The sequence below is a fragment of the Pomacea canaliculata genome, linkage group LG9 (genome assembly GCF_003073045.1).
Source record: "Pomacea canaliculata isolate SZHN2017 linkage group LG9, ASM307304v1, whole genome shotgun sequence".
NCBI classification, from domain to species: domain Eukaryota; kingdom Metazoa; phylum Mollusca; class Gastropoda; order Architaenioglossa; family Ampullariidae; genus Pomacea; species Pomacea canaliculata.
This window is the reverse complement of record NC_037598.1, coordinates 9203038-9220921: the sequence shown is the minus strand read 5'-3', so window position 1 is coordinate 9220921 and position 17884 is coordinate 9203038. Positions and strand designations below refer to the sequence as shown.

Genomic DNA, 17884 nt, shown 5'->3' with positions numbered 1-17884 from the left:
GAGCGCGGAGCTCCCTGTGCTCGGGCCGCTGGCCTTACACACCACACGAACATGGTGGCAAGCTGTTGATAAGAGTTTACAGCGGAAAGTTGTGAGAAGATCGTCGGAAAGACATTCGTTGGACACCGGACGTGCTGTATCTGTCTGAAGGTAACGTTTACAATTTTTCTTGGCCGTTGTGATGTGAAGATGGTATTACTACATCCATTTAAATGCAGTTGTAGACAAACAGTTGCGTTAAAAACTTCTTCAAATACTCGATACTGTTATTCGCCGATCGACGGTTTGGGTAGAGCGGTATCCACTGGTGGCAGTAATGCGTTCCGGACATGCCGATGTACCAGGAAGAAACTGCTGTTTTAAAATAGATTAAACCATGAAAAGCAAAAAATAGTGCATGGTGCATTGCATTGTGTGCTGACCTTATTTTTATTTATTATTGTACATTTATGTACATCTATTTATGTGTTATTTAATCAATTAAATAGAATTAGGCCACGCTGTTACTAAGTATATACTGACCACCAAAGCATAGAGAGTAGAAGCAGCCGAGTACACTTATTAAAGTAATCGCTTAATTCATATCAAAAGGTAATACAGTAGATATGGTTATATTTACTGCATGCTTTGTTTGCTGAATACATTCAGTGTAGTTTGTTGTTCCATGTAAGAGTCATTACATATGTGCAGTAGCATAAGATCGTTATCGATAACATCATAATGTGATCGACTGTCACATTGTGTATATATATGTATATTTTTTTATTTTGGAGGGAGAGTTTTTTTTAGTGTCATTTCAGCTGATCTAGAAGCTCGAATCACCTGTTGACGTCTAGCTCAAACACACCTGAACATATGTTATATAAGAATTATATAGATTTTTGGAGATCAGGTTTTTTGGCGTCATTAAAAAGAAGTCATTGATTTTATAATATTCCATCCAAGGTGGAGAAATTCTAGCTTTACATTATTTAATACATATTTTTCAAAAGCTCTCTGTTCATTCCTTGTCAGTGTAGCTTTTACTGCAGACATAGTTGCCGCTTTCAGAAGGTACCAATAGCAGGTGGGAGTGGAAAGGACATAGCTATGATATAGTTTATAATGGTAATAGTCATTCCTATATGTAAATTATATCGTAACTATGTCCTTTTATACCTATATATTAATCATTATATTATATAGTGTATCATATTCAGGGCTGTAGAATGTCCTGAAAAACAGCTGATAAATTTAGTAATCCACAGAGGTGGGTGGGAGGCATATAAAAATGTTCTTGCTGAAAGTTTTTAGCAGTGCACAAAAACGTACCTTTGTGTGGTTTGATTGTAATTTTAAATAAGCTTCATTTTTCTGGAAAGCGGCCATTTGGGATTTTGTGTAGATCCACATTTTTGTTATGTAGCAAAATAATACCCAAACCTTCTTCAATAATAAGAAGGAATTATATACTGGGATATAAAGACAAAAAGTGTATGGGTTAGGGTTAACCATGGGTTGTATGGGACCATGTCTCCTCACATCCTACCCTTGTTTATGAACCTCAAGGCTTAAAAACCCATTGAGATAATTTAATGTCTGGAAAACATGAGGCTTCTCTCTTCTTCATTCTTAAGGCAAAAAAAAACCCCATTGAGATAATTTAATATCTGGAAAACATGAGACTTCTCTTCATTCACAGTTTTTCTTTTTGGCTTTGTCTTCTTGATTATTTTTCTCAGTTTATTTCATTGTTTTCACAAGAAGCAGTTTAAAATCTGATCAATGTTTGTGGAGAAAATTTACACTAATGTGAAGTAAATACAGTGACCTACAGTAACAACAGATTTTTAACTAGAAAAATAATTACACTCTTGAAAAGGAAAAAAAAATAAGGGACAAAAATACTGTTTTAATTTATGTCATGCTATGTATGTATTACATCAGTCCATTGTTAAGGATAATAGTATACGAGCAGATATTCTGTTTGGTGATCTCATTCTTGTTAAATGAACCCCCACCAACAAAAAAATGGAGCAGTAAAATTTCATGGTGAATTAGAAAGTGCAGTGTTGAAGGAATCAGAATGCCTAATAACAAGACTAAGGTCTTAGGCCATAAACAACCATTTAAAGCATTGCTTTTTTGGTCATGAGTACTTGTTGACAGTACTGCATGACCTCCCTGAACTGCTTTCCTTGCCATTTACTAAAATATTTGCAAGAAAATTAGATGAGGCCTCTAGAGATACCTCCCATCTCCAGGACCCTTGTAAATGTCTGTTTTTTTGTTTTTAATCCACCACTTTTATACATATTCACCTTCTACTCTCCTTTGATAGCTTATCTTATGTTTACTATTAATTATTCTTATAGTACTTAAGTACTTTATTTACTTCATTTTTTTCCCCTTGTAAAGGGTGAGGGCTAAATGGAAAAATGACAAATCTTTACAGAAATTCTGCTTAGATAACTTTGTGAATAGAGAATATGGCTGTTACGACAGTTCTCCATGAAAATTTGATGACTTTACCAGGATAGTAGTGAGAACAATGCTGGCTCAAGAACCATAACAAGACCGTGACTGCCATTTATCTGTTGTGTGAATGTGTCTTCTGTAGGAGATATATGCAAGGCAGCCAAATAAAAACCTTGTTTATCTCAGTGCTGTGAATGTGCTGACTGAACACTTAACCCTAATTTAATATCTTATATTTATCTTTAGCCAACTTCATTGCATGTCAGGGCTTAAACTGAATTTTTTAATTTTTGAATGCAGCTGCCTCCATTAAAAAAAAAAAAAAATCCATCTTTCCGAATATAACAATTTACTGAATTTTGTGCTCATTTTATCTCGCTAGAGAAATTTTTTTTTTTCCAGAAAGTTAACTTCGTAAAAAGTCCATACCATCAGTTTAAGTGTAATCTGCTAGGCTGTTGATGTTAAAAATGAAATGAGCATCACTAAAGTAAACTAGTTTAATTTTTGTTTTGATTGGTTGTTGAGAGTCATACAGGCTTTTGATATGATGAAGAGTCCTTGAAAGTTTACATCTCTATGGAATTCTAAGTTCTGCTACATTTCCTTAAAATCTGCTATAAATTGTTTTAAATAATGTTTTGGAGCTTTTTGAGAACCCAGGTATTTTCAGATGTTCCAGGTGCAGATATTCTAATGAGGTACTTGATAGTATAGTAGTTAAAGCTTGTCACTACTGCAGTGAGAGGACCTAGGCTCAGATCTCCTCTCAGGCCACTCTCTGAATGTGAATCCTGCTTCAGGTACTCCGGTTTCCTTCCCTTCCCTCTCCCCTATAGTGGAAAATCACCTCAAGGTGGAAGCACTTCCCCACTAAATCAACCAACCAACCTACATATTCTCATATGTGTACTACAGTACACTATACAATACCAGTACTAATAGGATGATAGTTACCATAATGTGTTAAATGGAGACTTCATTTGTTTTTATTTCAATTCATGCATGCTTATTGTACAGTTTTTCTTGATCAGTAGTAGTTTTAGACTTCTGAGTTGCACACCCTTTTGTTCTAGTAAAAACAAAAAACAATAAAAATGAAGAATCCAGTTTTCTTTTTTGTTTTTTTTTCCCCAAACAGATCGAGATTTATTACTACTGTGATTACCTGGCATGGTGTCTGATAGTATAGTGTTTTTTTCCTTGATATACCAATATAAGTATAGTACTGATCATTGTGTGTATCGACATACATCTGTTTATAACCCAATTTAACCCTTTTGTTAATACTCCTGACACAGATGGACAATGAAATTAGATAGTAACTTGAGACTTGGAAATATTACTTATTTAGGGTTAGAGATAGGGTTAGTCTTTAGGGTCATGATTTAGTTTAAAAGTGAGGTTTAGGATTGGTATCCATTGGAGGAGAAAGATGAAATGACATCATACAGTTTCCCTAAATACATCCCTGCTCTGCTATTTTTGTCATGGCCAGATTAAAGTAAATTTTTGTAGCGTTGGTATTTTGTTTTCAGCACAATACTTTAGTTTCTTTACTGCTTTATGAGCTGCTTTCCAGCTTCAGGAAAGGTTTCAGCCACTTTTCCTTCATAGAGGCAGTTCTGTAGCAGACCACAATTTTTTTACAACCTAGCCAAGGAAAAAATGACCTGAGATAAGTCTTGCAGATTTATGACACAAGGTTCCAGCTTTTATGGATTTAAAAATGTTGGAGCTATCGAACATTCGCGCCAGGCAAAGCTACAGAAAGTTCTGGTTGCATACTTAGTAATCTCCCTTGGCCTGATATGCACGCCAGCTCTGATATATGTATATATATTTTAAAGACATCGCTCGTTTGCTCAAATAATTTTCACTTGTCCAATGGTCTTTATAATTTGCTTTCTCTGCACGCTCCTTAGATAGTGCGAGGCCCAGCAGTCGATCGAAACTAATCATTCGCACCTTGCAGCTATCTCACACGGTTTCATCTTCTTGCATCCGTTTCATCTTCACTCCCATCTCGTGATCGCCTACTGTCACTCCTTTGCCCTACCAGCCACACTTTTTCACCCCAATAGGTTCGTTAAAAGGATTACATTACCTGATGCTACTGTAGTCCGACAATGCGCATAACAAGGAACGTAATAGTGCGAGAGAGAGGGAAGGAGGCCGGGGAAGAAAGAATAGTGCTCCTTTGTGGCATCTGTACTCTAAATCAGAAAAAAAGCGAGTTTGATAAGAGCGTCGTGTAATGACATGACTGGCAGGAACTTTGTGCACCACACAGGTGCGCACGATCAATCTGGAATGTTTTCATCCGTGACGTGTCGAAGGAGAGAGAGAGAGGGCGGACTTGGCAGACAAAGCAAACACGCATGCACAGAAAGAAATGCGAGCAGGAAAAACTACTGCAGCTGACCTAGGTGATTCACTAAATATCTTTCGTGCTTTGTGACCTCGCAATTTTGGCGTCCCTCCTTCTACACCTGGCTTCATTGATGTGTGTGTGTATAGAGCATGTGGGACATAGCGAAGCAAATGTGGGTTTAAGTTATTCTGAGGTCAAGAACTCGTTTACGAGGTGAAAGCTTTGTGACATGCGAAGCTCTCCTCTGGGTTTTCGGGAAAGGTCAAGACCTTATTTCCCAGGTCTTTCACTTAGATCGGTATCCTATGGCAACATCCAATCAGCATTTAGCAGTTTCTTAGTGCCGTGCGCAAAAGAAGGCACGTGGTTTAGCTTATGACATTTTTTTCACCGCGAGAGTCAATCACGAACCACAATTTCAGTGTTATTGATGCGAATAAAAAAGCGATTTGAGTGAAAGAGAAGTTCAGAGTCTGACAAAGTCGCTTTCACAGTTGCCTGTTCATGCCGGAGTAATCATTTCAGATAGTAGGTAGCAGAAAAAAGCAAACCGTTGAAAGCGGGAAAGAATCTGGCGCGGTCTGTCTGGTTCTTCCACCTTTGTGCACAGACGGTGAGAAATTTATCGACTGCTGATGTCGCCAACACTTCTCTTCCTCAATGAAGCGAACTGGACAGGAGGGATGGAGTGGGTTGAGAGAATAATGAAGTTTTCACTCATTGGAACTGTAGATGTACGGCTATGCACAAACAATAGTTTGTTAATTATCGCAACCGTAAGCCTAATTTAATACTTGTAAGTTCTTAAATAATTAATCTAGTTTAAAACAATAATAATTAGCTGACGTATTTCTTTGTTTTTGTTCGATATGTAGTTAAATGTATTTACATGATATACGGACAAACGTTTGATACTAAGAAAGTTATATTTCCTTTGTGTGTGTAGGATGGCGGCTGCTCGTGGACATTGTAACAAAGCATTTTTTTTTTTAATTTGTTGCTTTATATAATTTTGATGGTTTAGCAATCACACCACGGGAGATTCAAACGCAGCAAGCAAGATATCACTGCACATTTCTGTCTCTGCAACGGAACATTCCTGTAAAAATATACTGTGTGACAGTTTTATGGACTTTTTATTAACGTATATCATGTAACAGCACTCATTTTTTATACTTAAAAAGTTCTCTTCGCCAACTCTTATTTCAGAATAAATGCCTGATGCTTCAGCTTACATCTTTTACACTACTTTTCTCCAAGCCTGGTAAGATGTTGGAGTTTACTCTGTAAGCAGTTGTTTTGCTCGTCACGATGACGTTTGTGTTTTCACCGACTTTCATACCCACGATGTAATAATGGGAGTTGCTTGCTGATTGAACATGGGTCATTTATCAGAAATCCTGATACGAAATGTCGATTGCTTACCGCGAAGTTTCTTTTGTATTGCTTGCAACCTCAATTTTTATCTTTCGAGTTTTTAGGTTTTTAACATCAGGAAAGTAGATGAAACTAACTTTAATTTTGTCTTTCAGTTTTTTTTTTATTATTTTAATGATAACAAAACAGCGATCGTCTCCACCCATCTCATTAGGTTTGCATGTCTTGGTAAAGGCATATTTGAGTGGCTAATAGTTGGTTGATGCTGCTTCCACCTGGAAGTGGTTTCTCACTATTAGGGGAGAGGGAGGAAACCGGAATACCCGACGGCCGGCCATGCTAGCAGGTGTCACATTCAGAGAGTGGCCCGAGACAAGATCTGAACTCCAGACCTTTCCTGCAGTGGTGACACTACCTGGCGTCCTGTGGCTCAACAGATCCTCGCTTCCGTTTAAACCACCGACGAATGTGTACGGCTCATGAGTTGAATAACTGACGAAACACCTTCAGAATAACACTTAATGAACATGTTCTTGAAGGTTTCCCATTGGCTGCAGGAAGAAAGGTCCTCTATAAACGAAGAACACATATATTTATATATTTTTGTAAAAAAATGATTGTGTCCTGCAATGTGCCCACAACTTTGAGCTGCACATTTTTGTCTCGGGTTTGCCTTTAAGTTCTTACTTGAGTGCGTGGTTGATGTCGGTGGTTTGTAGTGAGTCGAATGAGACGTCACCTGACCGTACCCGCGGGCCATTGACCACACCCACACCCATGAAACATCGTGCTTTTAATGTCAAGGGATGTATGGCAGCTGACATTTCTGCTATACACATTTCAAGGGCTGAGGTGGAAAATGGCAAGACCGTCCTATGGCGGCATTTTTTGATAGTATATTTCACATCTTTCATTGGCATGCCCGTGGTCGGATGTGTCGTGCGAAACTCACATTAAGAGTCGTCTGACATGATTGAAATGCTCGGGGGCATTTTATGGTGTCACAATGACACACACGAAATCACAAATAAAGAATTTGAATGCTGGCGGTAGCTTAAACTAATCTGAGTGGTTTCTTGTACGATTTTTTTGGGGGGGAAATTAATTTTGTTATCGGATTGACATCGCAGAGCTTTACCAGAGGTTTGACAGGAGTGGCATCTATAGGAGCAAAACAGAAAAAGAAGCAAACGGCGAGCGATGTGTGGTCGCTCCTGACATTATTTGTGTGAAACTGCATCAGATTAATCTTTAAAGATGCTGCGTCAAGGTGATCGATCTTTGCTGGCAAAAGAAAGATTCGCGCTGAATCATGGGTGATGTACACAGAAACGATGCGGGGAAGGTCTTCTCCCTGGAATGGAGTTAAGGGAGATCAATCTGAGAGGCACTGTGCTTTGCGTACACCATCGTTCTAAAAGGCTCCCATGAGTCACCGATTATTTCTGTGATCCACATTCGCCACCCTCCTCATTTGTTAACAACCTATTGGAAAGATTCCGCTGGTCCACCGTGAACTCCACCGAGTGTTTCTTTTCTCGTTTACACCAGAGATTCTAAACAATTCTCACCTGCAAGGGAAATTTTTTTGTGTGGGAATCAAGTTTTGGTTTTAAGCAACACGATTTATAGTAAAAGAAGTTGCTATCGAGTGTTTGTAAGCAAGAAAAATATTCTCCCCTCATAACCATAGACATGTCGTAGATGGACGTCCTTTGGTTTCCTTACTACATGTACAGCATCCATAAACGGGTTGTTTTGATTTTTTTTCAGTTTTGCTTGTACACTTCTTTCAAATGAAAATTTTAATATTAGTCTTTATAATTAACAGCCATCACCTCGCACAAAGATGACATCATTTCTTCGATGTGGTCACGTGACAGTGTTTGTGTTGCTTCGTTAAGTTTGGACGTGGGATAAGTAAACCAAGAATGCCTGACAACTGATCTGTCCACGTTTGATTTGGGGTTCTTATACATTTTGGCGAAGTCAAACGACCTAGTAATATATGCCTGTAAATGTTTGGTTTTTTGGTTGTTGTTAAATATTTATGTGATTCGTGTTTCACTCGTATTATGAGATAATTTATGTGTTGATAAAGTCTGAGTTCGAGAACCTGGCATTAATATCCGTAAATCGACATACAGTGGTACCTCGACATACGAGTTTAATTCGTTCCGTAACCTTGCTCGTATGTCAAATTGCTCGTATCTCAAAGCAATTTTCCCCATTGAAATTCATTGAAATGCCATTAATCCGTTCCAGCTTCATTTGTTTTTGTTAAGTGTTTTGAATAAGAAAATGTATTCAAGAAGAAACATTTATTTATGAATAACAAATACATATTCTATAAAAACATATTAAATTTTCGTTTGTGAAGTGTGTGGGATCTTCTTCAGCAAATCACCATAAATCGCTCGTGCCTTCTCACACATGATGCTTTGTGTTAAGGTTCCTCCTTGAAGCTGCTTCTCTGTCACCCACACAGTCAATATAGTTTCTCCATCTTTTCATGGAGAGAAGTCCGGAGCTTAGAAATTATTGTAACGCCCCTAGCTGGCGTTGTACCCTTTATCAACTCCTGTTTAAGCTCAGAACATATCATTGATGTGCTACACCCGTACATCCTCGCCAAGTCAATTACTCGTTGCTCATGTTTTTCTACGATTTCGCGCTTTAATTCAATAGACATCATCTTCTTCTTCGGACCCATGGTTACAAAAATAAGTGGGATAATGTTTTGTAAAAGTACAAAAAAGCAAAAAAAAACGCTAACCCCACTTATCAAAAATGCTTCGAAAACGAGGGAAACAAGCACACAGACTGAGGTCTAGTCTGAGGTGGGAGAAACTGTTAGACGCTGCAAACGACCCCAACATCCGCCCCGCATGTGGGGGTCGTGTGCAGCGGTGTAGTGTGTGATTCCTCGTATCTCAAATCTTGCTCTTATCTCGAAGCAAAATATCGCTCGCTCGGCGGCTCGTATCTCAAAACACTCGTATGTCAGGGCACTCGTATGTCGAGGTACCACTGTATTTCATAGATGTGAGCTCGTGGCTGTCTGGGTGTGTGCATACCTCTGACGAGCGTGTGTAAACGAAAGATTCCCTATAGTGGTTTCGGTTCAGATGGGAGGCCTGGGTAATGACAGAGAAGTGGTTGTTCTCTGGGCTCTGACAGCAGGCTTCCAGTGGCATGAGAGGAACCTCCCCGCCTTCCTCCTTCCCCCAAAACCGCAGAGGGAAAAGTGGTGGAGAGGTGCCACTGCCACAGGCAGAACATATTTGCAGCTGGCGTTCTCTGAGGACATTTGTACTCTCAAGGTAATAGAAGGGTAGACTATAGACGAGTGGTTCAGTCGAAACTATCCCCCTCACTCCTCTGTGGGGAACGGGGGATGGGGGTGTGTTTGTGTGTGATGGGTGGGGGAGCATCGCTGAATGCTGGCAAGGGCAGTAGAATCTTTATCAAATTTAAAAGAAAAAACCCTCTGGAGGAGTCTTTGAGATTTAACCCTCGACCGGCTTTGTCGCTATCTACCCTCCCCTCACCCATTACGCCAGGTACCCACTCTTCCCCTCTACCTGGGCATGCGCGAGGCTTACGTCACTAAACAAGCAACGAGTAAGGGGCCAGCATCCGCGGCGCCAGCGCCAGGAGTCGTGGGGAAAGTGTGTCGCAGTCATGCATGGGCCGACAGGTTCGTCCGCCAGCTCTCGTGGCTAGGTAGTTCATCGGATACGAACCAAGCTTGTGGCAAGGTGGTAGCAACAGGTAAGTCGGATGAGAAGCACATAGTCTGTTTACGGATAGTTAGATATTAGTGCATAGTGACGAATCTAAAGTACAAGAACGACGTTTGTTTGTTTGTTTGTTTGTTTGTGCGTATGAGTGAGAGAACGACACAATTTATCAATGACGATTGAGTAAAATCTCAACTTTTTAGTCTGTACGCAAAGAAGGGTTAGACAGTTACCTAGCCGTTATTTTGTCCTGTCTCCTGTCCATGCTTAAGATAAGTGCTCTCATCTCATCTTCTGGCTCTGATAAGATTCACAGTTGTTAACCCAGTTGAAGTCATTCTGCATCCTGTTGTTTCCTAATCTAATGAGTGTTGTCAGCTATCGTCTGCCTGTTGTGCGATAAGGCACGAGACGTTGCAAGACAAACACCAGCAATATCTGGCCTGACGAGTGTGTTGCCAGCTTACCTACGATGGTGTATTTTGTCTGCTTGATAACACGACCAGAAAATCCCCGTGCAACTCCAGGCGCAACATCGACGATGTTCGTAGACGGGACTGCTTGACTGAACATATTTATAGAGGCATGTGGGATTATGTTGGGCGAAATTTTACGCGAGGTTCCGATGGAAATATTTGCCAGACATAATCACGTGTTTGTTCGTATGAGTCCTTTAGCTCACGAGACTGTTAGTGCTCGGCTGATGCTATTTATATCTCAAGGAATGTTAACAGACCTGGGGTCGGGTGCACAATGCACCGCTAGCAGTAGTCAGAAGTACAAGTCCTTGCTTTATCGTCACTTAGGTCTTGGAAAAGTGCGACTTTAAGCAAAACAACGAAACCAATTTTACCACCGGCTGATTGATATACATGCCGACTAGAGTTAAATACCTAAGGTCTTTCTCTGGTGTAAAAAAAATCGCCCACATAAAGACAAAATCATGTCGAAGAAACCGGAATAAACCCACGAGGAGAATGTGGAAACCTGTGGTCCCGATGGGAATCGATTTATTTTCATCAGCTTTATAACGAAATGATTTTGAAGAAAACGATGTTGAGGACTTACTGTTTGGTCGGTCAGCTATCCATGGCTATCCATGGTTAGCGCCATACTGTGCTATACTGTAACGTTGTGGAGGGCTCAGCGAAAGGAAGAGCTGTGATCATATGTAGACTTGGCGCAGCTGTGTATAATCGTGATCTCGCAATTTTGTCTCCTTTCTGTGCACGGTGATATTGTTCGAGAACTAAATTTTGGGAAATAGTATCTTGCATAGAACTTTACCCAATCATTACAAAAAAAAATTACACCATACTAGTTCTTTAATACTACTCGCGGTTTCGTTGTATGAGATTTGAACATTTGACATGGCGTAAGGTTTACTTACGCGCGGTTCCTCCAGTTGACACAGGTGCATAACTGGTAGAAGCTTGGGTAAGAAAAAGTGAAAACAGAGAGATGGACACCGCCCCTGCGCAGAGAATAAATACGCAACGACAATGACCCAGCTTGTCACTGAGTTATTCTAACCGCTAATGCGTTACCGTTAGGCAGTGACCAAAAGGTCGTTTGACAGTTACAACTGACATCAGTAGCCAGGTCGTTAAACCCACGTTACCCTCTGGGGCATCCCGGTTGCAGGTGACATCATGATGCATGGTCGTTCTGCACATTGCACAAGTACATCACATCACACCACAGGAAGGGAAATAATTCGGCAAATCCAGAATGAGTGGAATTGTGACTGTAACAGCCTATGACCGACTTTTTCTGGGCTTCACCTCCCAGGTACCGTGGTTGTGAAGCACGAGAAAGTCGTTGCCCCAGGGAACTTGAGGAAAAGCGTCTTGTCTCCGAAGTTCATAAGCAATATCCAGACCCCAAAGGCATTACTTCACATTATTTTATACAAGGACATCTTTGCCACGGCTTTTATAACTACGGTTCCATGGGTAAAATAGCATCTGCGGGGTTGGACACGGCTTTATGATTTCGGAAACAAGACGCTTGTCCCTGAGTTCCCCGTGTTTTCCCAGGGCAACGACTTACCCTCGCTTCATAACTACCGCCCCTGATGTGCTCAGCCTGAATACCAGTCTGTATATCTTGGCACAAGTGCTGAAAACAGACACAGTCATCCGAGCAGAAAATGGACAGCCAAATGAACCTTGGTTAACGGCGGGAGGGTATGGGGCAAAACTGACTGCTGGCTGCCAGAAGACTTGTTTCTGAACACATGTGCCACGGACACGATAACAGCACCGCTTTGTTATTATTATCATAACTATTTTAACTTTTCATCTCTTTTTTCGTTTTCCACACTCCCTCTCTTGGTTTCGTTAGTGCACGGCTACATAACAGATCCCCAGCAGAGCCTTTAGGGGCGCGTTATCTAAAACTCAGGGGACCGCGTTGTGCCTAAAGGCTGACGGGACGAAAAGCATTGTTGGAAGGCGGAAGTTACCTTCACCACTTACAGTAGTCTTTCCTGACCTCATGCCACAAAACAATACCAAGTCCCCCACCCCTGTGTAAAAAAGAACATGTGGCCGGTGCAGCCTTATCGGCCTGATAAGTGGAAACAAGACTTGCTTGTGGGGGATATTGTTTGGACGTTAGCTAGCCGGAAGTAGGGGTTTTCTCCTGACGTAAACCGACCAGGCATGGGACAGTGTATGAAAGTATGCTAAGTAAAGTATACTTTCTCACGAATCTTTGCCTTCCTTAAAAAGGCTCAAGACCTTTCCACCTCCGCCTCGAAGAACTGTTGACCAACTGCTCTGGTCACACTGAGGTCGTTCTGAGAAGTCTCGAAATTTCAACGAAAATGGGTGTATTTAGGCAACATTTGATCAAAGTTATGGCAAGATCAGTCAAGGTGCATGTGCAAACGGTCACTTGGATTTGCTGGATCACGTGTTACCTAGTCAGCAATAAATTAGAAACATAGGTTTGTGGCTTCTATCAGCAGGACTTAGCGCAGTGGAACTGGACAGGCGGAAGGACCACGATCTGAAATCTAGCGAAACATCGGAGGAGTCATCGCTAACCCTCCTCCCACCACCACCTTCTAACGGTCGGCATAGTGTTGACATATTAGCAAACTAAAAAGGGAAAAACTATCCCTCTGCGAAGTTTTTTCTCTCCCCACCCAAGTTAACATGGCACAGAGGGTGAGAGAAAGAGAGTAAGGGTAGAACTGCTATCTGATTCAACACTACAACCCCTCCCCCAGCACAAACTGTATATATTACGTTAGAGGAATGATAACATTACAGGCAACTCGAACACATGCCAGCGAGGGCGTGTTTGTCGAGGACAAAATTGTCTGTGAACAACTTCGTGCATTGTTAGAAAAACATCCTGCTTGGCAGGGCTTTTGTTTTTGACGAATATCTTTGGTCTGACTAGAAATTGAAGCTCGCTAGAAAGTTGTTTTCAGGAACATGAAAGGAGTATGTCACTGAAGAGGTAAGAATAGATTTTCTTTGAAAGGGATGTAGTTCGTTTTATTTTTCGATCACGAATTTGCGATAGTAATCACAAATGGCACTTGCTTCATTTGTAACTGAAAGATGTAGCTTATTTATTGTATTTGAATATTATTATTATTTGTTTTTAAGGATTTAATTATTTAAACAGGTTGATTTGAGAATAATTTTTGCACCTATGGTAGCCTATAACATTTTTTTATTATCTCACCCAAAGGAAAACAAAAACCATGTTTGCTTCAAAATTTTCGCCAGTCATTCAAGTAGCTCTATTACACTTCCATTTTGGAGGAGCTGGCTTTAAAACACCAATACAGAGAACCATAGCACGAAACAGGACCAGGTGTGTTATGTCATCTAAGGACAAGAGAAAGATAAGCGTATTGTTTTATCATCTAACATGATATTTTGGTCAATCACCAAGTCTACACAAGACTCTGCAGCATTTGCATCGCTCAGTGCGCGAGAAGAGACGAGAGTTGTTGCAGGTCAAATCCACGACAATGCACCTTCTCACACACCATGAACATCCGGCAATTTTTGGCCAAGAAAAACATCGCCGTACTGAAACAACCTCCCTATTCATCTGATCTTGCTCCATGGGACATGTTTCTTTTCCCCAAAGCTTGAGGGGGGATCATCAAGGGGACCCTTTTTGAAGGCGTGGAGGCCATCAAGAGGGGTATCCCAGAAGAATCCTTCCAGCAGAGCACAGAAGCATGGCGGAGAAAGATGGAAAAGTGCGCTAGACCGAGGGGGATTATTTTGAAGGGAAGACCATGTGGTTTTTGTTTGAAATGGAAGTAAATTTCAGTTGTGTGTGACACCAGGCCCGTTATTTTTTAGACAATCCTCGAAGTTGGCTGTGACACCACTCAGATGACCTGCACCTTGCACCTTCTCACTGAGGTGTGATTGCTCATTCGCAGCTGCTAAAGCTCTCAGGACTCTTTGAAGACTATGGATCCTTATGTCCTCTTCCTTTTGCTTGCTTGACTACTTTTTTTTTCAAAAAGGAAAGGCACAATTAAAACTGCATTTTTTAAATCTTTAAATTTCTTAAGGAATTAAATCTTCTAGGGAACATGTTTGAAAACAACATCAACGGGTAATTCTTTGATACTTTGATAGAGTGGAGTGGGAAATGAGAGAGAAGGGCAGAAGGAGGGTATGAGGGAGGTATATTTAAAGAGTCTGTTTTCTTTTTTAATTCTAAAGATTGTGAAATAGATATCCAGTCTTGATACCAGACCGCGGAAGACAAAGACAATATGATGTATACCTGTAAACTCAAGTCTCGGGCAAACATCCGTTAAGCGTAGTCCTCGCTAGTGTGAAATATAATTTCAGGCGTTCAGGTCTGATTTATTAAATTTATTTGTGTCTTGAATATTTGTCACATAATTATAACCAATACAACATGTTTGTGCACTATATAGACGAACTCTCGTGGGCGAATTCGAGTTGTCAAAAAGCGATGCTTGATTTATCGTTCATTTTACAGTATACATATTGTTGCAATTATTTTGATTTCGTTTATTAAGAACCGTTGCATAGTTTTTTTCATAATTCTTGGGTTTTCCCCTACAACACAGCAGCTGTGCTGACCTCAGACACAGGGTACAGGTGAGGAGTTGCAGGACACTCATCTCCGTAGAGTGCTCACCTTCCCTCTTTCCATCCACCCCTTACCGGCACACCTGGCGACCGCTGGTCGCACTGTTTGCTGATAACTGTTTATGTTCACTGTTCAGGCGTGGTCTCCCTTCTCGCTGTAGATCTGTTTACTATTTTCTGGGACTGGTGTAGGCAAGGGCAGATAAACTACAGCGTTCCGTTTACGTACCTCGCGGCCAAAGAATAATAAAAAAATAGCGCCCGTCGCTTGGGAAGACTTTGGCTCTGTGAAGGTATACCTCAGGGATGGTCCTGATGATGGAGCATTAGTCTGTGATTTGTGGAGAAAAGCGAGGGAGTCTGCGCAAAAAAAACATTTAATTCTGGGATGATGGAAGGAGAGGCAAGCGGGAAAGGTAGATAAGAAAGACAAAGAGAGTCGCGAGCAACTTTTTTTTATGTCCAGCTGTTGTTAATTATGACTGTGTTACAAACTTTCGGAATAACCCTAGCATTTAGTGTTTTTTTTTTATGTTAATGTGATCTTGTGATAATGGCTGCCGAAGTGGTTGTGTTACGATGACCTTTGTAATGAGGAAGTCCACATATGTAACGAAGGTTTATATTACATGATGTTCATTGTTGTCCACACAACCTGTAAGCTCTATGGATGTGTGTTAGGTTTGCTGTATTTTGTCCTTGGCAGTTTATGAGTATGTATTGACTTAGTATAAGTGGGTCCAAACAGGTAGACTTGAAGAATCTCCATTGTGCTTTTAATAGACTCGTCTGTGAAGCAGAAGGTCGCTAGTTCGAGACCCGCTCGAGTCTGTTGCTGGAAAACTCTTCCGTCCCTAACCAGTAGGTGTTCATAAAAAGTGGTTTGCTCATTAATAGGGACAGGTAAAGACAGAAGAAGGAGAGGGATTGCCGTACTAGTTTGGTTCACTTACTCTTAGTCTGTAGGATTTTTTAAACCTGTGCCTGTAATAGGCGTGTTTGCCTAATCTGTACGGGTACATGCCGACCTAAATGGTTGTTTTGACCTCGTCCCTATGCGTGCCCGTAGAGTAGAAAGCTTTTCTGCAACACTTCCTGGAATTCTCCCCACTTCCATCATCCCCAACAATTTTTTTTTCTTGTCTAAATCAGACACAGCCAGCAGCAATAGCAGGTGGTCGTGTGAGCGCCAAGAACAATTTTAAAGCAAAGTTTTAAAAGAAATTCTCGTACTTTTTTTAGACGCAGCGTGTATAGGTTTCATTGGCTGCTGTGTCGATGAAGACGAGTAAGCTTTGTCTGCGACACTTTTTTTATTATTGCCAGATTTATACACCATACACACACGCTCCCTATTTCCTTTCGACACACTTTAGAATGGTCTCCCCAGTGTTGTAGTATTCATCCCCATATTCTTCGATGACCGTTGTATTCTTTGAGAGTAGAAGCCGCCGGTCGTCTCCACATGCACATATAAAGATATACACACATGTACTTATATATGCACACATGTACTGCTTGATCTGGGAGTAAGCGTTTGACACAACAGCTTTGACTTTTTAAAGGGTCTTGGATGAAGCTGAGAAACATTTTCCCTGACATTGTGTAGATATAGGCTAATTGTTCATTTCTTAATGACTGTGGTATATTAAAAACGTCACCACCTCTACAGTATTAAAAAAAATATTTCTACTTTACCTCTTTAATCTTATCACTTTCTCTTTCTTTCTCTATTGCTCTCTCTCTCCTCCAACCCTCGCGTGGATCTTCTGACCTGACATCTTCACCAGAGATATATTACTAATTATTATGCACAGTTTTATCTAGTCTTGCCACCCACCCCATCACGAGAGATTCGGGTGCACCTGCTTTGTTTCCTGGGCGCTGCAGCTTGTGGGCGGAAGTAGTCGATGGAAAGTCTCTTCTCCATAAATAACGGGTATCGGCCAGAGTGTGTTGCGCAGTTTGGGCTGCAGGCCATCCTTCCGTGATTCTAACCTTTTGAATACCTTTTTTTTTCTCTCTCTCTCTCAGTCTGGTGTTTGGGTTCCTCTCTGTCTCTCTGTCTGTCTCTGTCTCTTCGCCTGTAGCACTTGATTTGAATGAAATATCTGATACGAGGTTCGGCTGAGCGAATTTGCTGGAGGGCAGCTTATGGTTGACTGGGCTGACACGACACTTGTCTTTCAGATGCAGCTGCAATCATCCCTTTTTTTGTCTCTTCGATAGTTTGTGCACCGGACCCCTGGGCCCTTGGCTCAACTTTTGACCTATGCAGTTGACCTGTGGGCCATTTCTGCAATCCGTGTATGTTTATTTGTGTGTGGGGGCGCACGTGGATTTTTGTGTTTATTTCTATGCCTGCGTTGGGGGGTGAATGGGGGTGAATGAGAAAGAGAGATGGAGGAAGATTTTTTCACAGTTTAGTCGCTCATCGCCGTGTCTTACTGCCAGTTTGTCCATAGTTTGTTGTCAGTCCTTCGTCATATCCTGTCTTCGTTTTCTTTCTGTCCGTCTTGTCCTGTCTTCATTGGGCATTCCGCGCTTTGCCTCCTGCTGTCGTCCAGTAAAAAAACCCTTTAATGCAGACGTTGGAAGGGAGGGGACAAGGGGGCTAATGTGCTTAACTGAACTGGCCGTTAACCCCCCAGGGACCGGCTAGTTTACAATGGAAATGGAATTTAGCTTGTCAGACCGGCGCTTGTCAGGTCGATGGCGAGCGAGGGTACTGCCAACATATTGCCAATATCCTCTCCAACGTCTAGTGTAAGACTGTCACTATATTGCCAATATCCCCCTTTCCCCTACAAACGCTTACTTTA

The 17884-nt window shown here is 41.2% G+C and overlaps 1 protein-coding gene across 3 annotated transcripts in view; it reads left to right on the top strand.

Moving 5' to 3' along the window:
* The window catches only part of LOC112571653 (protein kinase C delta type-like), a 52205-nt gene continuing 34321 nt past the window's right edge, over positions 1-17884 (top strand). The window contains exon 1 of one of the 3 annotated variants that reach the window (XM_025250814.1): positions 1-150. The gene's annotated coding sequence lies outside the window, so the exon portion shown is untranslated. Of the gene's footprint in view, positions 151-9829; positions 9983-13401; positions 13426-17884 lie in introns of those variants that run through there. The other 2 variants (XM_025250815.1, XM_025250819.1) reach the window with 2 other exon arrangements.